Raw genomic sequence first — 27090 nt, forward strand, 5'->3', positions numbered from 1 at the left:
AAATATAACTTCTTCCGAGTTCAGTGAGCCTCTGAGTTTCTTTTGTAAACTGCTGAGGAGCAAGTGTCAGTAGTTTATTATGGACTACATCCAGAATCATCTAGTTTCTTCCAATCCAGTGTATTCCCCAAAATTTAACTAAGCAGGCTGGACCTTGAATTCTGTTAGGGTTGATCTTCCATCCCTTATCTCTTATCTGAGCCACTGTCCAATGAAAAGTCTCAGCTACTGTGGCTGCATCAGCCCTTTCATCATCATTATTGTGATGAATATCAGCAACCTCAGGAAGGAGGATCCATTTCAGTTCTCTACCCCCCAAATTATGGTTCTGTGAAGAATCAGACAGGGGAGGTATGTGGGTATGTGGTATTCTTTTGTGGATTAGAGCTAATACTATTAACTAGTCTCAGGCGTTTCTTCATAACCACTCACTTGGTACCTGGCCTATCAGATTCACCATACTGACAAACTCAGTAAAGGCCACAGCAATTTGCATGACACTTTCTTCAGCTACCAACAATTTATTGTCAAATGTCAAGTACCATACAACGCCTTTTATTGAGCATACAGTTTTTTATAAGAGAAGTCTGTATAGTGAAGTACTCCATCCTCCTTCGTCTCTTATCACGGGAGGTGGGAGTGGGGGGTGGTAGAGTATATTTTATCACATCCAACACTCAATTTTGTTTAATAATAACCATGTGGGATAATTTAAGCAACTGCAAGAGCTTCTACTAACGCACAATAACCAGCATAGAAGCTATTTTAAGTTCTCATACTGACTCATATGGACTGATAACAGCCGTGCCCATAATACTCTCCCACTTAGAAGCTACCACAACTCAGACCCAACCAGGAAGTCCTCTACCAGCCTCCACATGAACCAAGGGTATTCCCTTAATACTTTCTCAAAAAAACAAACAAACCTGCCACTGGAAACTAGGGTACCCCCAGAGGATCCATTGAGGGTCCAACTTGACTACCAGTCCAACCCTCCACTGAGGGTCCAACGAACTAACCTGGCTACAAGTATCTAACATCTTTGTACATTTGGCTCCCTACCCCCTTTCCAAATCACAATACCTCAGGTGTATAGCCTCTATTCCTCCACAAGTCCTGTAGTTACAGCCTAATAATAATAATATTAAATTTCCTTAAGATTTATAAAACTCTTTGCAGATGTTTTATTTGACCTTCACAACAGCTCTGAAAGGTAAACACTACTACTATCACCATTTTACATAAAAGCAACTGAATCAGAGGTTAAGTGATTTTTCCAGGGCCATATACCTACTAAGTGTCTCAGATAGGATTTGAACTCAGTACTTCCTGACTCTAGGCCTAGCTTCTCTATCCACTGTACCACTTAGATGAGCATTAGGGAAATCTCAACCCTTACCCTAGAGGGATTCATGTCGACTGCCCCTCAAATCTGAACATCAAGAGTAGGGTGGCTCTGAACAACCAGATAGAGTGGGGACCTTCAGAGATGTCCTCAGTTTATGTAGGCAAAAGGACTCTTACTGCCCCCGTTTTGAGTGTCCTGATAGAATTTTACTAAGAATCCTATAAACTTGTTAACTTCACAATCAGCTTTTTTGTAACTATGATCTCATCTCCATATTAGCCACCTAAAAAGGGGAAAGAGCAGCCCTCATTTGATTCTTTGTACTAGTTCAGTTGTCTTTGCAACAGCAATTCCTTTGTACACTTTTCAATCTGATAGAACTCAGCACTTGACAAAATCTCTTGAGTTGCCCACCTCATTGTCCCAGGCCTTCATTAATCATTATAGCAATAATTAGCTTGTTATTTAAATTTATACAAATTACTTGGTGGTTATGGTGCACCAACCCTTTGATTCACCCATGGAGAAGGTTATTCTTTATCAGATAAGATAGTATTCTGGGAGGTAATAATGGGCTAAGTCCCAAATTCTCTTAGAACGTATGCTGGTTCCCAATCCTTGTCTTCATTCCTCTTCCTATTGGCTTCCCTTATAAAATAGTTTAATACATTGTCCAAGGACAGCTCTGGATCAGAGCTCATTCTTAGCACTTACAACCTGTCAGTTCTCACCCCCGCTCTTCATTAGCATTGCTTTATTCACCTGTACTATTACTGGAAATATAATTAATCCCTTCTGCCTTCAAAGTATGATTTTAAAAATCAAAAGTTCTACCTCTAATTCCAAATATCCAAGTAAAATTTGTGTTTGTTTTCCTTACGTTAGTGATCCAACTTTCCAAAGCTGTCAATAAGCGCCAACAGCTGCTTAATTTTTCTAGATTTCTATTCTCTCTGTCGTGCTTCTTAAGTATCATCATGCTTATTCTAGGGGGTCATTGGGGAGCCTCATCTTTACATCACTGACAAGGTTCCCCATATATTTCTAAGAACACCATAGTTACAGGATATTAGGATCCTGTATCTAATGACCCAAGGGTCCCTTCCCCCACTTCAACAATAAATATAACCACAAAGCCATTACAAACAACTCCTGACCACACAAAATATTTTGAGCCAAGCCTCTCAGGTGGATCTGATGATTCATATTCAGGGTTAGAATTCTACAAGATACTTATGGACCATAAAATGCAAATAAAAATAATTTTGCTTATAATATCATTTAAAAGGATGTGTGTAGTTCCCTGTTTAAGTGACTAATCTTGTGCATCCAACTCAGCCTTAAGTAACACTGGGGCAGAAAAGCATCATTTCACCCCCTATGCACCTCCATTCCCAAGGCAATGGAAATTTCATTAAAACTTCTCAGACCAATTCCCCATAGGATGGGCCTATTATGCCAAATGGCCTCCCTGCACTTTTGGATGACCAGACTAGTCTATATAAAAGAGTTGTCACTCCTGCCATACCACATTAATTCTGTCATGTCATGAGTCAATAAAACTATAGATATGTGGAAATTTTTCTTTGAATAGAACTTATCTCTTTACCAATATTCATTTATCAATTGTAAAAAGCTCATATCTCTTTATGAAAAACAAAAAAGAAAGCTCTGAGAACTCCTTGTAAATATGATTTTAGCTATATAGTTATTAAGTACTCAAACATTGTTAGTAATTTATTCCCCAAAGGGTAGAGAAAAGCAGCATGATGTAGTGGAAAAACCACTAGATTTTGAATCAGAGGACCTGAATTCAAATCCTGACTACTACAAAATTCCTCTGTGGTCCTGAGCCAATTTTCTCATCTGTAAAATGAGAGCGTGATGACCTCTACCACTTAAAATCTAGCATCATAGACCCAAATATTCTGCATGAGGAAGGAGAAACAGTATTGAAGACAATAAAGGTAAAAGCAGTTTTTCCAGAGGAAGTTCTTGCTAGAAGTGAATAAATTTTGATGATTCTGTGGCTTCAGGTTTCAAAATGTGTGATAGAGAGGTACCGAACAATTGGGAGGAGATCATGGGAAATATTATTATCAGAACTGGAGAACAAAATACCGTTAGTAACTACTGATTCTTTTTTGTCTCTACAAAATCTTTATGAGAGTGATCCACAAACATATCACTAGCAAAATTGTTAGAACTATGAGAGGAAATAAACTTTCATAAGCATTTTTCTGTAGCAGTTTACATCATTATAATTGACTAAAAAGTACAGAGAATACTAGTTCCCATTGTTAATTATAAGAAAAGCATTTTGGTAGACTTGGTAGAAGAAAATGCAGCTTTAAAGCTCCTCCAACAAGGTGTTTCTCACGTAGATTTTAAAATCACAGAAGATTTCCTTAATAGCTACAGCAGTCAATAACTTTGTCCAGGTCTCTCAGGTTCTTAATAAATAGAAATGGAAGTTACGATGGGGAGAATGTGCTCATCAATGGTACGTGCGACTGTCATGAAGACTACCTAGCATGGGCATCCAGATGAAAGAGAAATTCCCTCTAAATGGCAAAGTCCTTCAGATGTTTACATTTGCATAGAATAACTAAGGTTGCACCAAGTCCTGGACAATTGCTACTCAAAAGAATTCATCCTAACTATACACACAGGAAAAATGAAGTGATAAAGAATATATGTTTGCCAGACTATGAAACGCAGCTATAGACCACCTATAGAGTTGATCTGTCAGTACAAACATCTTGGACAATGTTGGAAATGGACAATGAACTAGGCTTGTAAGAAGAAGAGAATGGGTTGATCACATTTGGGAACGTAAGCAGTGCTTCCAGAGTCTCCCTTCTTCTCTCTAAAACAAAAACCCATCTTTTGGTTTTTATTCAAACCTTTATTACTCTTAGAATCTGTCCATCCAACTAGTTCTAATACATCTAATTATATTGTCATTTATTCCATACTGATCCAGCCATTTATTAACCACCTGCTGTGTGGCAGAGAGTGTCAGGTATTAGGGACACAAAAACAAAAACCAGGACTTGAAGGGCTTAAAATCTAGTAGGAGAAGACAATGTACATAGAGAGGCATACACAAAATAGATACAAGGTAATTTTTGGAATAGTGGGGAATGGTCTCTTTTTAAAAGTAGCACGCGATTTTAGCTTTGATGGAAACTAGCTGTAATGAGGATAAACAGGCAGTGAGGATAAACAGGTAAATTGTATGGATCCTCAGGACCATTTTACCACTTGAAATATATACATATATTCAAGCATAATCTCCTTATCCCCTCTCTCCTTGTAATAAAACAAAAATCAAGAAAAACTCATTTTACAAATGGAAAAACCAGGACCTTATGAAATTGTGAGTTACTTGTGCTTAATCCATCACCCAGTAGTGGAAAAGACTCAGTAATAATATAAAGTTGTGGTCCTCAATAGGGTCTGTACCAGACCATGCAAGAAAACAAAGACAGCGCCAGAGACCATCCAGCAGAATTTCTGCTCCATACTCTAAAGCAGCCTAGGGGGCTTTCCTTAAGCAAATTAAAAAAAACAAACCACTCTTCCCTTGAGTGGAAGAAGACATCTACTTCCCTAGAGTAGGTAAGAAGTGGAAGGCAGCCACCTGACTCAGCATTTTCATCTCATGAGCAAGTAAGCCACTAGCATTCCCCATTCTGGTAGCTGAGCCAGGTCGTTGGCTTACAGGGGCCTTATTCCAAAAAGTTCCTTGTTAAATTGACTTTTTTACTTGGAGAACATTTTCTTATAGAGACAATGACATGAATAATAGATTTCCAAGCTATATGACATGGAATCAAGGCTTTTATCCATCCTATTTTCCCTCTTCTAAATACTGTTCAGTTTATCCAAAAAAACTTTTTTGGGAACTTTAGTAGCAGTAGTAGCCTGAATTCTAGGGGTCCTGGAAGCAGGAGGCTGTGTATTGTAATATGGAGGTAATATGTGAAATAGAGAAATAGAATTTCCTCCCGTTTTCCTGGGCACAGGGCCAGCACTAGGTAGAAATTTTTTAAATAGATGGAAGTTGTGTTTGGCAATCTCCCACCTTCCTTTCTAGGTTCTCTCTTGCTACTAATGCCCCTCTCCCCAGGCCTCCAAGTTCCCAGCATCTTGACTACAAATTAAAACTATAACATAGCTTGCCTTCTGCTCAGTACACCCTTATATGGTCATTAGATTTTCACAGACCAGTGCTAGCATCTCTAAAGCAAACAATTCCAATCTAAAAATCAGATATTCTTTCCTTTTTACTTTATTTGCTTAATCTGATTGTTTCATTAAACATTCTCATGTTTTTATGAGTATTTTGTTTTCTCTGAGTAGATAGAAAGCATGTTACAGTTTTGCATTTTAAAATATGTAATAAAACCTGCTTCTTCTGTATGTTCCTTCCTTAACTTAGTTCAGTTTGTTATTCTTTCTGTCAGTCAGATATTGCACCAAAAAAGGTGTAGGATTCTCCATGAAACTCCTTCTAGAAGATGATACTTCTGCAACTTTAAATTTTCTTAACTTAAAGATTGTATTGAATTTTGTATCTGCATGTCAAGTTTTTGTTATCTCTACAATAGATGACATTCTAAAATTGGCACTGCTTTCATTCATATTTCATAACTTTTATATGTGATCAGTGAACATCTAACATCAAATACAACCAAAAAATTCAAATAAAAGTGTAAAATTTTCTTATTCTTGTATATGTTTATAGAATAGGATCAGTGTTAATGCCTTAGGAATAATTTATATTCCTAAATAAATATCTGATTTGTGAAGGTTGCCATGTAGACTAGCAGAAAGCATAGAATCACAGAATTTGAGAACTGGTAGAGACTTCAGCAGCCATCAACCCCCAGCCATAGAACCCCCAGTACATAGCATAGTATACTTTAACGTCTGTTAAAAATTATTTAATATATTGATATTAGTATAAATGTGACTATAAGATTTGTATATTCTTTGATGTAGTTGAATATAGTTACATTATATTCAGTATAGTTATGCTATGTTATGTTAATATCAATGCATTGTAATGCAATTAAAGAATAGATGTTAACATTTGATATTATCATATTTATATTATGATATATAACAGTCATATAATACAGTTACATCATAATTATATATTAATAGTGTTATTTAATATATTATTATTTTAATATATTATTCTGTTGTATTATATTTTATCATGTTATATTGTATCTATGTTAGTATGTATTCACTTATATATTATACAGATGCTGCTTTAATATCTCCAAGGAAGAAGAAACCACAAGCTCTGTTGTTTTTGACATCACCCCTATATTTGACTTCTTTGTTGCTTTCACCCATTGCTCTTGGTTCCTCCCCCTGGGGCCAAATAGAACAGGTCTAGTCTCTCTTCCACATGACAGCAGTTGAAATGTTTGAAGACATCGATTCTGTCTCTCCTGAGTCTTCTTTCCTCCTGGTTGTCCAGCTCCATTAACTGATCTTCATATGTTATAACTTAATGACCCCCTCACCAGCCCCTCCCTGGACAATGACCTACTTATCTGTGTCCTTCTCAAACCTTGGTACTCAGGACTGGACACTGCACAAAATGCAGTCTAAGGAGTAAGACCTCTAATTCCTGGACGTTAGGCTCTTCTTAATACAATCCAACATCATATAAGCTATTTAAGCTGACATCACACTGCTGGCCCATGTTAAGCTCACAGTCCACTAAAACACCCAGATCTTCAGAACAACTACTTTCTAACCATGACTCCTCTGTCTTATACTTGTAAAGCTGATTTTTTTGTACCCAATTGTATTTATCTCTGTTGAGTTTTATATTAGATTCAGCACAATGCTCTACCCTGTCAGGAGCCTTTTGGATCTTGACTTCTCCAGTGCATTAACTATCCCAGGGAAGGAGAAAGGAATCTGTGGCTTCAATGCCAACATGGCAAATCTGTTCTATGAAGTTTGGATTCAATCAAAGGGCCACACTTGAGGACCCAGAGGGCCACATGTGACCTCAAGGCCATGGGTTTTCCCACCCTTGAACTATCCCATCTAGCTTTGAGTCATCTCCAATTTTGATTAGCATATCATCTATGTCTTTATACAAGGCATTAAAAAAATGCTAAACACCATAGGACTAAGCACAGATCCTTAGGGTATACCACTGGACACCTCTGCCATGTTGGCATTGAATAGCCACTTACTCTTAGAATCTGTCCATCCAACTAGTTCTAATACATCTAATTATATTGTCATTTATTCCATACTGATCCAGCCTTTTATGACAATAATATAAGATACTTTATCAGAAACTTCACTAAAATCAAAGGAAACTCTATGTGACTTGGCTTATCCAAGCAGGGTAGGGGAAAGACAGCCCTCTACTTCTTACTGTGTATGAAAGGTAACATAACTCCTGATGGGCAGAGAGAATACTGAGCCTAAGACTATGGATTTGTGTAAAGTCTACACTGAGGTGGTTCTAAACATTCTTTGGAGCAAGAGAAAGACAGGTAGGCCTAGGATATTCTAAAGAGGATGTGGTGGGGGAGGGAGAGGTGGAACCAAGATGACAAAGTAGAAAGACACACATACGCAGGGTGTCCCACACAGCCCATAAAATACCTATAGAGAGGAACTCTCAACAAATTTTAGAGCAGCAGAAGTGGAAAACAACAGAGTGGAGGAGATTTCCAGCCCAAAGGCCCACAGGAAATGTTGGTTGCACCAGACACAGAGTGCAGAGGCCAGCCCAGCCTTGGCTGCCCAGCGATGCAACGCAACTTTGGGAGGAGAACACCTAGGGGGTGGAATCTCCAGTCCCAGCAGCAGCAGGTCCTCAGATCCCTCAACCCACAGGTGCCAAAGGTCAATGACCAGGTTTTTTCAGCTAGTCAGGAAGGGAGAAGGGCCTTCCCATAGCTCCAGCCTCAGGCAGTGGCTGCAGAGGCCACATCAGCCTGAATACATTGTTAGATTTTAAAAGCCCTGGGGGCACTGAGGAGCTAAATCTTACCTCAGTCCTGTGTAAAGGCCCTGAGGGATCTGGTCTTTGTCTCTCACTGAATGGCGGTCCTGCCCATCCAGCTTATCTGAAAATCAGCCCTCAGTGCTGACTTGGTGGAACTGGAGGCCAGGTGGCTGTGGAGAGGTAACTGCTAAGATTCTGGACACAAAAATCTCTTCTTGCTTCCAGATCAGTGTACATGCTTGATTGTGCCACCTTGGAGGAACTGAGATCTCACAGATTCCCAGAGTATATCCTACTCTTGACAAAGGACCCAAAAGTCAAGTACCTGGTTGGGAAAATGCCCAAAAAAGGGGAAAAAAATAAGACTCTAGAAGGTTACTTTCTTGGTGAACAGATATCTTCTCCCGTTCTTTTGGATGAGGAAGAACAATGCTTACCATCAGGGAAAGACAAAAAAGTCAAGGCTTCTGTATCCCAAACATCCAAAATAAATATTCAGTGGTCTCAAGCCATTGAAGAGCTCAAAAAGGATTTTGAAAATCAAGTAAGAGAGGTGGAGGAAAAACTGGGAAGAAAAATGAGAGAGATGCAAGAAAAGCATGAAAAACGGGTCAACACCTTGCTAAAGGAGACCCAAAAAAATGCTGAAGAAAATAACACCTTGAAAAATAGGCTAGCTCAATTGGCAAAAGAGGTTCAAAAAGCCAATGAGGAGAAAAATGCTTTAAAAAGCAGAATTAGCCAAATAGAAAAGGAAGTTCAAAAACTCACTGAAGAAAATAGTTCTTTAAAAATTAGAATGAAACAGATGGAGGCTAATGACTTTATGAGAAACCAAGAAATCACAAAACAAAACCAAAAGAATGAAAAAAAATGGAAGATGATGTGGGGTATCTCATTGGAAAGACAACTGGCCTGGAGGGTAGATCCAGGAGAGACAATTTAGAAGTTGTGGGACTGCCTGAAAGTCGTGATCAGAGGAGGAACCTGGACATCATCTTTCATGAGGTTGTCAGGGAGGGCTGCCCTGATGTTCTAGAGCCAAGGGGCAAAATGAATATTGAAGGAATCCACTGATCACCTCCTGAAAGAGATCCAAAGGGAGAAACTCCTAGGAACATTGTGGCCAAGTTCCAGAGTTCCCAGGTCAAGGAGAGAATGTTGCAAGCAACTGGAAAGAAACAGTTCAGGTGTTGTGGAAATACGGTCAGGATAACACAGGATCTAGCAGCTTCTACACTGAGGGATCAAAGGGCGTAGAATGTTGTATTCCAGAGGTCAGAGGAACTAGGACTGGGACCAGAAATACCTGCCCAGCAAAACTGAGTATAATACTTCAGGGGGAAAAATGGTCTTTCAATGAAATAGAGGACTTTCAAGCATTCTTGATGAAAAAACCAGAGCTGAAAAGAAAATTTGACTTTCAAACACAAGAATGAAGAGAAACATGGAAAAGTAAACAGCAAACAGAAGTCATAAGGGACTTACTAAAGTTGAACTATTTACATTCCTACTTGGAAAGACAATATTTGTAACTCTTGAAAACTTTTTTCAGTATCTGGGTAGTTGGTGGGATTACACACACACACACACACACACACACACACACACACACACACACAGCACAGGGTGAATAGAATAGGATGGGATCATATCTTAAAAAAAATAAAATTAAGTGGTGAGAGAGAAATATATTGGGAGGAGAAAGGGAGAAATGGAAGGGGGCAAATTATCTCTCATAAAAGAGGCAAGTAAATGACTTTTCAGAGGAGGGGCAAAGTAGGGAGGTGAGAGAAAAAACATGAAGTTTACTCTCCTCACATTTGACTAAAGGAAGGAATAAAATGCACACTCATTTTGGTATGAAAACCTATCTTACAATACAGGAAAGTGGGGGAGAAGGGGATAAGCAGGGTGGGGGGATGATGGAAGGGAGGGCAGTGGGAGGAGGGAGCAATTAGAAGTCAACACTCTTGGGCAGGGACAGGATCAAAAGAGAGAATAGAAGAAACGGGGGACAGGACAGGATGGAGGGAAATATAGTTAGTCTTACACAACACGACTATTATGGAAGTCATTTACAAAACTACACAGATATCGCCTATATTGAATTTCTTGCCTTCCCAAAGGGAATGGGTGGGGAGGGAGGGATGAAGAGAAGTTGGAACTCAAAAGTTTTAGGATCAACTGTTGAGTATTATTCCTGCAACTAGGAAATAAGAAATACAGGTAATGGAGTATAGAAAGTTATCTGGCCCTACAGGACAAAAGAGGAGATGGGGATAAGGGAAGGGAGGGATGTTGGGAGGGAGGGCAGATTGGTGATAGGGGTAATTAGAATGCTTGGCATTTTGGGGTGGGAGGAGGGGAGAAATGGGGTGAAAATTTGGAACCCAAAAATTTTTTGGAAATGAATGTTGAAAACTTAAATAAAGAAAGAAAGAATAAATAAGAATATTTTTTCTAAAAAAAAAAAAAAAGAGGATATAGGGAAAGACTTTGAAAGTTGTGACATGTAAGGGAAGCTGATGCTTCAATATGCCCTCATTTTTAGTTTGCCTTCCTAGAAGTTTCAGGAAAAGGTCCTCTTCTTGAGTGGGATTTTATCCTCATTTAAACTGAGATTTTTTTCTCACTTCCAACTAAAGAGATCGTTTACTTTCGTGTGTTGTTGAGCATATTCTAATCCATAACCTCTCCAATTTCTGTTTGCTGCTTTCCTTGAAAAAATGGTGCCTTTTTTATTCCAAACTTCCTATTCCTAGTCTAGAAAGATATATATGGTGTGGCAAATAGCTCTAACCTAATACCCCATCTGTGGAGGGGAGAAAATCCAAGGGCATTGTGGGGAGTGGGGGAGGAGGAGTCGGTATCAGATAGGCCCAGAAGTACCACCAAGGCTGGGTGGTCTTTCCTCAAGTCACCTAGAAAAGTATCAGGCTAGGTTGCTTTAGAGGGGAGGGTAACCCTTAGTTTACACTTACCAGTTTAGCTCCTTTCCACCAAATGCTAGTTATACCACACACAAAGACAAATAGCAGGCAACCCCATTTATCCAATCAGGGCTGCAAACAGAAATCAAAGAAGCTATACAGATTAAAATATACCCAATAATATATGGAGTGAATGAGCTTTTCAGGTGTGAGATAAATCATCTTCAATATCAGAGATAGCATTTATATAGCATTTTAAGGTTGGCAAAACACTTGAATATTTTTTCATTTTAACCTTATAACAGTTCTGTGAAGTTGATGCTATTAGCCCCATTTCACAGATGAGAAAACTGAAACTGAGAGATATTAAATTATTTTTCCAGGATTACACAGCTAATAAGTGTCTGATTCAGGTTTTGAACCCAGTCCGCTGGATTATATTTCAGCTCAAACAGGAAAGATGGCTCATTCTCAACCAAAGGGAGGTCCTTTCTCTGAAGTCTCTAGGGAGACAAGCAGAAAATCTGGGATATATTGAATAGTTAGCTTCCCCCTACATGTCTGCTGAGACTTCTAAAGTCTTTATCCTCCATAGAGTGTCTGTAGTCTACCTGTCTTTCTCCAGAGAATGTTTGGAACTACTTCAGTATAACTTTGACATAGGTATACAGACTCAAGTTCAGGATTATGTCCAATTCGAAATCTCATCTTCCTCCATATACAGCATCTGGTACAGGGCTACATTCATTTATCATTCATCATTCCCCTAATCTACTAGTTTAGTAATCCTGTCAAAAAAGGAAATGAAATTAGTCTTGTACAACCTGTTCTAGATGAAGCCATGCTGGCTCTTTGTAATCCCTGCTTCCCTTTGTAGATATTCAACAACCATCTGTTAAATGATCCATTCTAGAATTTTCCCAGGAATCAAAGTCAGGCATACTGGCTGAGTCAGGTAGTTTTGAATTATGTCACTAAAACTACAACTTGTAGCTTCACCTTTGTGGCACAGAAGAGGAAAATGATTAGGATATTTCTATTTTAAGCAGTATGATAGAAAAAAACACAGGACCAGGAGATAAGAAACACATAGTCTTGTTCTACCACTTAGCTAGCTATATGACTTTGAATTGTTAACATTTGTATATCAGTCTCATTGTCTTCAGATTCTAGAATCTCAGTTGAAAGCATCCCAGGTCATCTGACCCAACCTGTAACTGAGAGGGCATCCCTTCTACAAATCCCTAGCATGTGGTCATCCCACCTCCAATTATGAGGAGCAGCTTCATTTTATAAGGCAGCCATTCTACTTTTGGACAGTATTAGGAAGCTTTTTTTTTTTTTTAATCAAGCTAAAGCCTATCCCAAGACTCAGATGAGATAATATGAATGTAATGTAAAATACTTCAGAAAGCTTAACAGTACTTACTATACAAATACAAGATGGAATCCAAAGGGGGAAAAAAGTATTGTATTGTATTAACGTACAAATAATATGTGTCACATAAAATATCATACTTAGTTAAGTATCTATTAATAATAAAAGAATTTTTAGACCGGTTTATCAAAGGGTAACATTATAGGATGAAAATTCTGGGTATAATAAAGCTTAAAACTAATATTATACCTAATTCTGTAGGGATCTGGTTTACTAAATTGATAGATATCATTCACAATACACATAGCCAAAAGAAATATTGAGGCAAAGGCATCACAAAACATTGTTTAATTGTTATGATTGATTAGTACTCCAAATATTCAAATGGATCTGTGATCTTATTGATATGGATGTCCCCTCAAAAGCTGCATCTTGAATGAGTCGACCTTGTCCTCCCATTATTTTACCACAGGGGTGCACATCATGTGCTAGCATACTTGCCTGCTTTTTTCTTGATATCATAAGAACAGTAAAATATAAGATAAGATAAAACATATCCATACCCTTGCTACATGATCAACTCATGATCATACATGCCTTTGATAACACTCTTTATTTCATTTCTTCTTCCTTATTTGTCTTGTATTACAGCCTGGCTGTGTCTACCAGGTGTGCTTCCATTGCCTGTGAATATTATTCAGTTCTAATTGTTTGGAAACTGTAGTGTCCTAAGACTCATAGGTATACAACAATGTTGGTAGGATATTGGTATTGAAAAGATCTTAGCATTATTGAAAGAACTCTGCAATTTCCCATAGTCAATTCAGTTGGGTTATTTCCTCGTATTTAATTCTAGCCCAGCTTGAACATTTGCATGTCTGTTCCAGGAATGATTATATTATTGAATTACTTCTATAACTTCATGTTGTAATCTGGTTTCTACACATTCGTTATTTATTTTTGTTTTCCATTTCGGTTAAGCCAGACTCTCTTGAGTAGCTGTGATTCTCATCCAGAGTGTTCTGGAGTGTCCTGGGACTTGATAGAGTCAAAATATGCAAAAAAAGATCCTCTGATTAATGTTATTTCTTCACATATTTCCTAACCTAGAAAATTTCTAACATTTCCATATTACAGTGGAAATGCCCTCATGTTTAATATATTTGGTGGCTTTTAACATTTTTATTTGAGGAGAGAATAGGAAAGAATGAGAGTACACACTTAGGTGTATCAGTATTTGACAGATCTATGATCTCAATATGAGTATACCATCAATTGTTTTAGGTTTCTACTCATATCTGCCCACACGTATTTTTATCCATGTCCTTACACCAGTTCTGTTGACATTACATGGATACCAAAGGAGCACATGAGCTATTCATTGGTTATCTCCCATGGAGCACCCCATATCTTCCTTTCTTATTATCCAGCTCTCTGATAGTATCCTTATGCCACTTCTGCACAATTCTTCTGTAAAAATATGTTGTAGTCCTATTCACAAGCAGAATACATTTTCCCATAACCCACAACTTTAATTCTTCTGAGTTAGCATTACTCCTTAACTTGTAGCTGTGCATGGTCACCCTAAGAATACGAATGTTAAAAAAAGGGGGGCCTTCCTGTCAGGATGATACTTGGGATCAGTAAAAACAGTGTAGTTTCTCAAAGGCCATCTGTCCTGTTCAATTCTGGGTCAGATTTGTTGTCCATCTGAAATGTCTGTTCATTCTTTATACTCTGTCTAGAACTATGTACTCTCATTCAGATTTTTTTATTCTTACATTCTGGGGTCAATTCACTCCCTTTTGTCACTTATCTCTACCATACATCATCGAGAAGGAAATTATTTGGTAATAGGATTTTTCTTAAAGTATTGTACAAGGAAAACATTGACTCCTAACACCTTCTGTCAAAATACAATTCATGGTTCTATTAGTTAAGATTTACCTTTAGGCACAACCCTTGGTGTATGCACATACCCCAAGAATTTTGCCTAAAGATACACAAATAAAATACATATATACATAAAATATATATATGCATATATTTGTAAAATAAATAAATCTTTGGAGGGAACATCCATATCAGTGAGATCACAGTTTATATACAATCTGCATAATCATCCCTTCTTTTCTTATTTAGCTCCTGATGTGAACACTAAACCAACTACTACTGAATGATGTAAAGGTTTGGCCATAACACATATATTCAAATAAATTTAATTATTTCTGGGGTTTTTTATTATGACATGGCCTACACCAACTTATCCGAAGTAATTGAACTCTTACCAGTGCCTGGAAAAAAGGTCTTGTTTGGGATTCATTCATAAATAGCTGTTCATGAATTTGAATATTGCTAAAAATATTGCTTTGCTAAAGGATGACAATAATACTTTGCAAACACGTTCCCATTTGCTTTCCTTTTATGAGTTTTCCTACCTTATTTTTATTTCAAATTAATAAAAGTTACATATAGTACTAGGGCAAAAAAAATACATAAATGTTTTGTCAAATCAAGTCAAAAAGCATTTATTAAGTCCTTTTTATATGCCAGTCGTGCTAAATTCTAGGAATACAAATGCAAGTGAAAAAGAAAAATAGTCCCTGATGTCAGAGAGCTTCCATTCTGCTGGAGGAAGGCAGCACATTAAAAGGATGCTGAAAAGGAGAGGTTGGGGAGAAAGAATGATGAGGGAGAAGTTAAAATGTCCGAAGAGTAAGGAGCAGATCCCAGAGAGGAGTAAAGAAGGAGATGGAGCTAGCCTGGACACTTTTTGAAGGTGGAAGTTCTGTGAGAAATTGACCAGTCAAAGAAGAAGGTGCAGGGCTAAGTGATCTTCCAGGAGGAGACAGCTATTGGATCACAGAAAAAGAAGCTGTGGTATCGGAGTGAAGCCCAGGGACAAACAGTAAGAAAACGGATTGATTCCGAATATGGAAGGAGTTTTTTTCTCTCTTCTATAAATATGGGTTAAAATTGTGGGTCCAGTAATTCAGTTCAATGACTTTTAAGGGCCTATATATGTCATATGTTCTGTGCAATGCTAGGAACACAAATGTGACTGAGATAATCCATATTTTCAAGGAGTTAGATTTAACAAATGGAAAATAGTGTTGCAACATACGAATATGTCATGCCTTAAGGTTTACACAGTGCTTTCCTTATGATGGTACTATAATGTAGTTAGTATAAATAAGTATTATTCACATTTTACAGATGAAGAAATTGTGTAAAACAGCTTAGAATAAATATATTTTGGGGGGATGGGAATGAATCCGCAGAAATAAGGGTGCATTGCAGCACCCTTTGAATTAAAAAAAAAAAAAAGGAGTCAGATAATTTTTAAGATTGCAAGGGAAAGTAATGTTACTCTTCCATAAACAACTTATTCTAAAGGTCATATTTTTTGAGAATTGAATCAATTCTCTTTGGACTATTTAAAATTATTTGCCATCATCATGGAAGATAATCAGCATAAAGTCTTACTGAAATAGAGCATAGTCTATTTCATTTACATCTTTTTTATCCTGAGTGCCTAGCAAATAGAAAGTGTTTGGTAAATACCTATTGATTAATGGAGAAGGCATAGATTATGAAGCCCACCAGGTATACCGTTTGCAGATGACATTCTGAAAAATGGATCATACTCTACTTAGACACCATGCAGCCTTTTAAATTAGATCCATTCAAAAGAATTTGGCCTAACTATCCACACAAGAAAAGCCAAGTGGATGAAAAGTGCCAATTACATTGTCCAGACTATGATATGCAATCAGATGGACAAGCCACTAAGCTGGTTCGTGAATGAATATATTTTCTTTGATAGTGCCTGATTCCACTCAGAAGTCATTTTATGTAGCATTTACATCAGGACCTAGATAGGAAAAAGGGGTGATTACATGACAAGTATGTTCTTTATAATCTTTATAGAATACATGAAACATACTTAATAGTCTTGCCTCAAGAGAATTCTTTACTAAAAGAACCATGCATTATATTCTGCCAGCCAGGTTCTAGGAGGTTTCCTATTCTGTGCAATCTACTTGTAGAAAATCCTGTTTCTAGCCTTTTTTTTGTAATGACATGTTCTGGGGAGCTACTATACAGAAATCTAATGACTTGACCCCAGAATATAAAAGTAAGAAGTTGCTAATGAGATTTGACAGTTCAAGGGCTAAAAAAGCATTTGAATCTTTTTTTTTTTTTTGCCCACCCAACCTTCATAGAAATGTAAATATATCTGCCTTCAACAATTTGCCAAGAAATGTGTTTTTAATTTTAAGCAAGGGATCTGTCCCTGCCTTAAAAAGGGGGTGGGGGGGGTAGGGGTAGAGGAGAAGTAAACCTTGGATATGGACAGTTTTTTTCTCAGTCAGAACATCATTTTGTCTGTTGTCATCCTATTTCTAGGTCAGGTTTTTTCATTATTTTGCTGTCAAAGGAATTTGGGATGAGTGCATATTACCCTTTTTCTTAAACAAACTTTGAAATTCCCATAGGAAAGAAGTGGCATTTTTGAAGCTTAATAAAAGAAAGTCAAGTCAATGATTGAGCCTAATATGAGATTTAAAGGAAGTGTCACTAGTGGTACGATATTTTATATGGTATATGCAATGTCCATTGTTGTTATTTATGACCCTGTCTGCTTTCTATTGTGGACTTCTTCCAGCCTTGGGGAATTTACATCATTCCTAATAGCAAAGGCTTTCTGGTTCCCACAGAGCTGTTCAAAGACTGACTCATACTCCTTATGTTAATTGTTCAGCTCTGAAAATACAGCACTTACAGGGTGTGGTTCTAAGGGGGAAATCTACTGTACTTAGAGGGCATGTTTAGAAGTGTTTCACACGTAAATCTTTTTTTAAATTTTATTTTATGCCTTAACCCTTTTTAGTCTACTTGGATGTTTTAACAAACAAATAAAAAAGAAGCAGTCATGTGGTACTTACTGAATCTTATCTGTATGAGACTGTGATTTCTTGCTTACTAACTTTAAAATTATCTTGTATCATGAGTCAATGTTGCTTTGAAACACATGTATCCACAACTGAAATCCACTCCACAATTTAAAATGACCAAATGCTCCTTTCAAGAATTCAGATGAAGTGGCAGATAGGCTCAGTCATGAGTGTGTACATAGACACACAAACATATGAATTATGTGTGTATGTGCACATGCATACACATATATGTATATGTGTGTGTATTAATCTATATGAGTATATATAAATTCTTCCCACACTCTGCTTAACTGTAAGTACTATTGTCTTCATTCATCCATGCCCTCTGGTTCAACTAGTAGCCACTTTCAAATTAGACTTTGTCTAATTTGATTCATACTCAGCATCTATACAAAATAATCTCTCCAAACATTTTATAGGAATCAAATTCTAAAAAATCATGTGGAAATGTATATAATTTTATGGCAAAGTCAATGAGAGAAACTTTCATCGCTTCTTTAAATGATCTGTTTGCCAGTGTGTACACACAAGCACATGTACAACATGGTAACAGCATGAAATGCAGTAAAATTAGCGTTGGAAAGGCAGTTGGATTTTATAGAATTGTGAAGCATGTACATATAGACAGAGAGAGCTTATTCTTGAACTGTATAAAATCATGATACTGCTAAAAACAACAAAAATTTGCATGTGGTTCTTTGGAAAGCCTTAGAGACCTCAGTCATAGAAATGATAATATTAAAATTTTTAACCCTTAATCTTAAATGTCATAAAATATACCTAATGTATTTTTGCACATGTGAAAATCTTTGAGAATTCTTTAGAGAATAAGGATATGCATCACTGTGCCACTAAGTCTCAAGAAAAAGAAAAAAATTGAAACACTCATGTCTCATACAACAGTTCCTGGCATTTGTCACAGATTAAACCATAGGAATATCAGGTATTGGCCAAAAGTTCTTCCAAATGATTTCTAATCTACATCCTTTACATTACATTGTTGTGTGTTTGTGGTTCACATTAACGTATGAAATAGATGTAGAGTCTCAAAGGACAAGTATATTGACTAGAATCCTAGATTAAAGATTAAAATAAGGTTAAGCCAAGCTGTTCTTTAAAAAGAAAAAATAATCCATTCATAAGATAATTTGAATCATTTTTATGTTATATAATTGGTTACATTTTAAACCTTTGTTTTCTTTTGGAATAAAAAGATCAACTCTGCTGTGGGACATCTGATTATTTTTCTGAGTATTCAGATGTCTACCTCTTCCTTAGGTAGCATAATTTGTCTAAAAGAAATGTAGGTTCAAATTACTAGTTATAATAGTAGTGGTAGTACTAGTGGTAGTGGTAGTAGTACTGGTACTGCTAGTACTACAGTAGTAATATAATAGTAGTAGTCCTCCTAGTTATACTTGCCCTAGTAGACCTAGTTGTAGTGGCATTATTGTCAAATGAATAAATAAACTTTTAATAGAAAGTCTGGGTTACAAACAGATGGTCTGTAGTCTGACTACAGAGAGGGAATTCTGTCTCTCTTACCAACGTTCTCTTTGACCTTGTCTAAATAGCATAACCTTGTTTTCTTTATCTCCTCTCTGTCAATCTGTCTCTCTTGCTTTCTGGAAAATGGGAATTGTACCTGCTATATATAAAAATGTTGCAAGGCATAATAATTATTGTTTGTCAAGTTCTTTGAAGATGAAAAGTACCAGTTGGTGGTGGTGCTGCTATTTATTTTTCTTTGTACTGTACTGAGGATTACTGCAGACATATTTGAAAATACCTTCTTTCAGAAGATTGTTTTTTTGAATGAATAGTTATGTTTCTATTGGTGAATGTTCCTAGTAGCAATATCAACAACTTTTTTTCCCCTAGACTAAGTCTAAGCCAAATTCCAGTGTTCTGGGTTTGGTCTAGAGAAAGTTTCTTAACATCAACAAGCCTGTAGAACATGGTGTTAAAGTCTTTAAATTCTACATGTGCAGCTTCTGTTTTGCCTCTTAACTTTATAGTCTATATGAAGTTTACATTGTATATATATAACATGTACAGTTGAAAAGGTGTTTATAAATTGACACTCTATGATGTCTTCTATGATTTCACTCTCTTTTAATACTTTCTGGAATTCCTTTCAGAACATTTCAAGTTATATTAACTCAGTCCTTTCCCTAGATGAACAGGCTTAATATCAACTGAGCAGTGATTAAATTTGAGTTATACCTTGAAATATCCTGGGAGAAATTCCAGAAAAATACTTTACAGCAGAGTATGGAAATCCTGAATGTGTTGTATGAATATAGCACGTATGATAAAATACATGTGTACATGCACATATATGTGTGCATCCTTAAAATGTAAAATTAACATTTCTACCTCTTAAAATATAATTTGAATGCCTTCGTAACTCAGTGATCAATAAATAGGATTCATTTTTAGTACAGCAGAATATCTGAGGGTTTGGAATCTATCTGATTCTATAAATCCTCCTTTAGGATATAATTCAGAATGTATGGGGAAAGAAGTATTGCTTCCAGATTTAGGAAGGAGATTGACTTCATTTTCTAGATTTGAAGTGTTTAGCATATTCCTTGAAATATTTGTGAACAGTAAAGTGGAATCTGAGAGAAATCATGTTATTATACATATAGAAATATTCTAATTATAAAATCTTTTTTCTGTTAAAGGGTGAAAAATAGAAACAAAGATTAATGACACAAGCAAGTTGCAAATAGGTAAGAACACCATGAATATTTCTATTGCCTCATTCACTTCAGACATAGAAGACAAGAAGAATGAATATCAAGCTTCTTCCATTTCTCCATTTGAAGCAAAATGTTAATGTAGAAGACAGCCAAAAGATTGCCTAAGTACAACTGATAGCAGAGAACTGGAATATATTAACGAAACAGCCCCAAGATTCTAGCAGCCAGCAAAAACCTGACACTGCGAAGCACTTAAAGATAAGCCTTGTAGATGGGAAACCTCTCCATAGCAGTGAGACAGCACAGGCAAGTCCAAAACAAAGTCAAAAGTAGAGAGAGATAGAAAGACAGAGACAGACAGAGAGAGAGATGTATGCATGTGCATATATGTGTGTATATCCACATGTGTATATATATATACATATGTATGCACATGCATATATGTGCGTATATCCACATGTATGTATGTATACATATGTATGCACATGCATATATGTGTGTATATCCACATGTATGTATATATACATATGTATGCACATGCATATATGTACACACACACATATATATAAAGATTAAAGTACAGTGCCATCAAAATAGTCTCACAGCTCTGAGGAAACACTCAAATTCTGGAAGAAAGTACCTTTTGGAAGTTACCAATTAATCTTAGGAGAAATAACTGAACAGGGCAATGCTGCAGATTTTATGACAGTTTTAGAATGGCCCCTACTATGTTGCTTGTTTTTTTTAAACTTTTAAAAAGTTTTTATTTATTCATTTGTTTTTATTTTCACCATTCTCTTCTATAAGATTTTGAAGTCTAAATTTTCTCCCCCTCCCTCCACTCCCCTCTCCCCAAGATGATGTGCAATCTTGATATAGACTATACATGTACAATCATATTAAACCTATTTCCACATTAGTCATGTTGTAAAGAAGAATTTGTACCAAAGGGAAAATCACAAGAAAAAAGGAACCAAAAAAAGAGAGAGAGAGAGAGAAAATAGTAAGCTTCAATCTACATGCAGACTCTATGGTTCTTTCTCTGGATGTAGATAGCATTTTCCCTCATGAGTCTTTTGGAATTGACTTAGATCCTTGTATTGCTGAGAAGAATTAAGTCTATCAAAGTTGATCATTGCACAGTGTTGTTGTTACTGTGTACAGTGTTCTCTTGGTTCTGCTTACTTCACTAAGCATCAGTTCATGCAAGTTTTTCTAAAGTTCACCTGCTCATCGTTTTAACTAGGTTGTTTTTGAAACAAGACTTGACAAAAGCAGCATGAGATGAAGAGTTGAATGTTTTGGGGAAACTCTTCTGAAGAATTCCTCTTTAAGAAAAATAATTTAGGACAAGTTAATCAAATCATCCCAAGTACAAACAGTGAAATGTTATTTATAATATTTGTATCCACAGGTAGAGAAATGTACCACTACAGACATCCAGAGAAGCCCATTAAAAAAAAAAAAAACAGGGGTAGGGGATGGGGGGGAGGGGGAAAAAGATAGACATAGACCTAGCAAGGTAAAAAGGGTTAAAAAGTCTTAATTTATTAAATAGGGCTATGTGATCATTACAAATGAGACTAATAGTATCTTTGACGGACATGTAAGTACAGTGAAAGTGCAGACTTTTTGGTTTTGTTTTTAAAGAAATACGGTAGCAGTTTATATCCAAACAAGTATTGTCCTTCAAAATATCGTGTTTAGAATATGTACTTATTCCAGTTCAATCTAATCTAATAAACATTTATTAGGTATTCATTATGTGTCAGGCACTGGCGATATTAAAATAGAAAATGTAAACAGTCCACATCCTCAAAAGAGTTTACATTCTAATTGTAATCTTAAGTAATTGGTCGTCCAGTTGATGTAATCACAAAAAATAAAAGATAACAAAGGTAATGAAGGATTAATAAGCCTTAAGTGTCTAGGTTCTAATAATCCGTTAGGAAATGTGAAAAAAAAGTTTTCCTGATTGAGTTTGAAAGGGAGTTTGGCATTGACTGGGGGCAGACTGGCCAGGATTCTTTGAAAAGGCAAATGTCTTAGAAGAGCTTTGTGAAGCCTAATTCCTGGACCTCTGTCAGAGGGCAGTAAGGAGGAGGTAGGTGATCACTCTCTCTCTCTTCTCCTCTCCTCCCCACCCCCCATTAGCTATGGTCTTACACTGGAGCTACCAATGTACTGGAAGCAACTGCATCCGAGAAGGAGCAAAGAAAAAGTCAGGGCTAGAAGAAACTCCCAGGAGCACAACCTCTGGCAGCAGAAAGGGGAACCAACTATTCATTCAAGGGAGAATTAGCCCCAAGCAGTTAGAAGTCCAGCTGAGACTAAGAGGAGACCGTGGGAGTATAGCTCAGTTACCCAGAGGAGAGCATATAAGTATGTGGTTGGTTCTTGTCCTTCGTCTTTGAAGAGGACCAAAATGACATCACCTTTGTAAAGTGAAATTTCAGTGTGTCCCTCTGTGGCTGATCAGACCAATATGAGCTCGAAATGCTCTACCACAGGTTGGGCACAATAGTCTATGTGAACATTTGGGGTGGATATCCCAAATTTGCACATACTGCATTTACTTTGTGCTATCTCAATTCTGCTTTGCTCATAGAGCACAGCACCCTTTCTGATGTGGGCACACCATGCTGAGCGGTCCTGTGCCAGTGTCTCCCATGTTTCACAGTCAAATCCAAAGTTTTTGAGAGAGACCTTCAGAGTGTCCTTGTATCGTTTCTTCTGGCCACCATGTGATCGCCTGCCCCATGCAAGTTCTCCATAAAATAGTCTTTTTGGCAAGCATACATTTTGCATTTGAACAACATGGCCAGCTCATCAGAGTTGCACTCTCTGAAGCATAGTTTGAATACTTGGCAGTTCAGCTTGAGCAAGGACTTTAGTGTTTGGTACCTTATCCTGCCAGGTAATCCTCAGAATCTTCCTAAGACAGTTCAAATGGAAGCGATTCAGTTTCCTGGCATGGCGCTGGTAGACTGTCCCCGTTTCACAAGCATATAACAATGAGGTCAGCACAACGGCTCTGTAGACCTTCAGTTTGGTCTAATACCTCTTCTCTCCCAAACCTTTCTTCGGAGCCCCCCCAAACACTGAGCTAACTCTGGCAATGCATGTGTCAACCTCATTGTCAGTGTGTACATCCCTGGAAAGTATGCTACCAAGGTAAGTGAACTTATCCACAGCATTCAAAACTTCTCCATTTGTTGTAACCAATGGTTCCACATATGGATGGTGTGGTCGTGGCTGATGGAGCACTTGTATTTTTTTGGTGTTAATTGTTAGGCCAGAATTAGCCAGGCAGCAGAGAATTGATCCATACTTTGTTGCATCTCAGCTTCAGAGGCTTCATTGAGTGCAAAATAGAAAATCATGCACCATCCCTCCACTTTGGTCTTGGCTTGTAACCTTTTAAAATTGAAGAACTTACCATCAGTATGGTAGCTGACCTTGATGCCATGTTCATTCTCATTGAAAGCATTTGTCATTATGGCTGAAAACATCATGCTGAAAAGCATGGGAGCAAGCACACACCCTGGTTCACTCCATTGGTGACTGGGAAGACACGAGAGCATTGTCTACTATGCAGAACCCAGGCAAACATGCCATCATGAAATTGATGTACAATACTGATGAACTTCTCTGGGCAATCAAATTTTGACATAATTTTCCATAAGCCCTCACAACCAACAGTGTCAAAGGCCTTGGTCAGATCTACAGACTTTATGTACAGACCTCTCTTCTGCTCCTGGCATTTCTCCTGGAGTTGTCGGGCAGCAAACACCATATCAACTGTTCCTCAGCCCTTTCAGAAACCACACTGGCTCTCAGGTATATGCCTATCTTCCAGGTAAAGGATCAGCCTATCAAGGAGGACTCTAGCAAGAATTTTGCCAGCAATGACTAAGAGAGAGATTCCCTTGTGATTGTTGCAGGACAATCTATTCCCTTTACCCTTATAGAGATGGACAGTGGAGGCATCCTTGAACTCCTGGGGGATAACCTCCTCTTGCCATATAACCTGGAAAATTTCAGTCAGCTTTGTCATGAGTAGAGAACCTCTGAACTTTGTAGTAGGGGAGGTGTGAGGTCCTTTAGCCACCTGGGTTCCCAACTTGTTTATCTCACTACCAATGTAGACAAGTCTTTTCCCATTCTTCCCAAGGAGATTTTGTTTATTTATGGGAGAATGTACTATAGGCTAACGGACCTGGGGTAGGCTGGGGGCTTTTTTGTAGCTGTTATTCTTCCCACATCATCTTTGTAGTTATCTTTGCTTTGAGTTAACTATGAAAGATAGGCTCATTGCAAATGGGTGAATAAAGCAAAGGCAGCATATTTGTGAAGCACTTACTATATTCCTGGCACTGTACTAAGCACTAGAAATACAAATATAAGCAAAAAGAGAGATTTTTTTTCCATCAAGGAGTGTGCATTCTAATGGAGAAGACAGAACATAAAAAGGAGCTGGAAAACTGGGTTTGGGGCAAAGAGGGTACTTGGGTGGGACATGGTGTAGAAGCCCAAAGAGCAATCTGAACATCTAGGAAGGAATGAAGGTCAGTGTGGGTCCCTGCCCAAAATCGAGGCACTAGGGAAACTCCCCCATTGGTAAAAAGGACCTGCATGGCAGAGGGACATTCCAGGGTGAGACCAGAGGGAAAATATCTTTTCCAAGGTGTTGAGGCTCCCGATGCTGAGGAAGGTTCCAGAGATTGTAGCTGAAGCATGTTGTTGAAATTTGGAAAGTGAGAAGCACATCCAGGAGAGGAATGAAGATATGAGCCATAGTTTATACAATGATACCATTGCCCAAAATCTATTTGGAATTTTTCTTTTGGAATTTCATAGATAACTACTTTACAAACCATACAAGAAAATTAGACTCATTACTTTAGATTCATACTGTTTGGAGGGAATCTCTCTTTTGCATGCTTTGATCACTTTACTTATTAAGATTTAACTGTTGTCTCTTTTCAGAAAACATTGAAGATTTGCCCCCATTGAGAATATTCAAAACTACATACAATGGGCTTTAAGTGTGACAGAGTAGAAGCATAAACTATTCTAATATTTACAAGCTGTTTAACTTTCTGAGACTTGGATGTAAACTCTGATTCTATGAATTGTCATTTATTTGTATAGGTTACAGTATTGTAAAAATTCATTTCAAATATTTAAGACCAAGAGCCTTTCCCTAGTGGTTACAGGATATGAATAAAGCAGTTCTTAAAAGACCAGTTGCAGCCTGTAAGCAGCCATATGAAAAATTGCTGCAAATCATTAATAATAAGAGAAAAGGCAAATCACAACAATCCTGAGGTTTCACCTCACACCCAGCAAATTAGCAAAAATGACCAAAAATGGCAAGAGTCAGTGTTGAAAGGATTGTGGTGAAGTTGTGAATTAGATCAACCATTCTGGGAATCAATTTGGAATTATGCTGAGAATCAATCAATAAGCACATCAAGTGTCAGGCAATGTGTTAAAAGCTGAGGGTACAAAAAGAGGCAAAATGGTCTCTGCCTTCCGGGAGCTTACAATCTAATGGGTCAAACAACTTGCAAACAAATGTATACAAAATAGGATAAAGAGGAAAACACTAGGATTAGGAGGGATTGAGGAAGGCTTCCAGTAAAAGGGAACTTAAAGGAAACCAAGCAGACCAGTAGGCTAATCAGAGAAAGGAGATCATTCCAAGCACAGAGGATAGCTAGAGAAAATACCTGGAGCTGAGAGATGGAATGTCATGTTTGTGGAAGTCAGGAGGCCAGTGTCACTAGACTAGATTGAAGAGTGTTAAGTAGTAGAATATAAGAAGACTGGAAAGATAGGAGGGGACTAAGTTATGAAGTATTTTGAATGCAAAGAGATTTAAGGCAAGCAGACCCAAGAGCACTATTAGAGTAATCCAGGTGTGAGTTAATAGAGCACTGCACTAGAGTGGGGTAGTGTCAGACAAGAGAAGGGGGTGTATTTGAGAGATGTTGCAAAGTTAAAATCAACATGCCTTGACAACAGCTTGGGGAGTGGGGGTAAGAAATAGCGAATAATTTAGGATGACTCCTAGGTTGAAAGACTGGAAGGATGGTATAGTCCTCTACTGCAGTAACAGAGAAGGTAGGAGGAAAGGAAGGTTTAGAGGAAAATATGATTTCCATTTTGGACATGTTGAGTTTAAGATGTCTTCTGGATATCCAGTGAATAAAATGCCCATACCTCTTGATTCAGAGATCCCACTACTAAGCTTATGCCCTAAGGAGGTTGAAGGCATAAAGGTCCCACATATGCCAAACTATAACAGCACTTTTGATAGTATCCAAGAACTGAAAATAAAGCAGTTATCCATCTCTTGGTAAATGACTCAACAAAGGGTGACACATGCTTGTAATGTTCTCTTACTCTTCAATAAGAAATTATAAAAATGAAAGATACAGAAAATCTTGGGCAGATATATCAACTAAAGCAAAGATGATTGAAATCTTTCAGTTATCAATTACCTAATGAAGTAAGCTGAGCCAGTAATGCAATATGTAGCATGACAACATTAATATAAAGCAAAAAATAAACGAATCCTTTGTAATTATAACAATCAAGGTTGGCCATAAATTTCAGTGGCTCTCTATCATACAAGGTCAAATATAAAATCCTCCATTTGCCATTTAAAGTCCTTCGTAACCTACCTCCAGTCTGGCCCCTTACCTTTCCAGTTTTACTTCCTATCATATACTCCTCTAACCAGTGACCATTCAG

The 27090-nt window shown here is 37.4% G+C and overlaps 1 protein-coding gene across 9 annotated transcripts in view; it reads left to right on the forward strand.

Moving 5' to 3' along the window:
• The window catches only part of SLX4IP (SLX4 interacting protein), a 250977-nt gene extending 225402 nt beyond the window's left edge, over positions 1–25575 (forward strand). For 8 of the 9 annotated variants that reach the window (XR_011972532.1, XR_011972534.1, XR_011972539.1 and 5 more), the window contains one exon: positions 20311–21247. The gene's annotated coding sequence lies outside the window, so the exon portion shown is untranslated. Of the gene's footprint in view, positions 1–20310; positions 21248–25317 lie in introns of those variants that run through there. The other variant, XR_011972535.1, reaches the window with a different exon arrangement.
• Positions 25576–27090: the final 1515 nt, after the last annotated feature.

This window comes from Notamacropus eugenii, chromosome 1, assembly GCF_028372415.1.
Source record: "Notamacropus eugenii isolate mMacEug1 chromosome 1, mMacEug1.pri_v2, whole genome shotgun sequence".
Lineage (NCBI taxonomy): Eukaryota > Metazoa > Chordata > Mammalia > Diprotodontia > Macropodidae > Notamacropus > Notamacropus eugenii.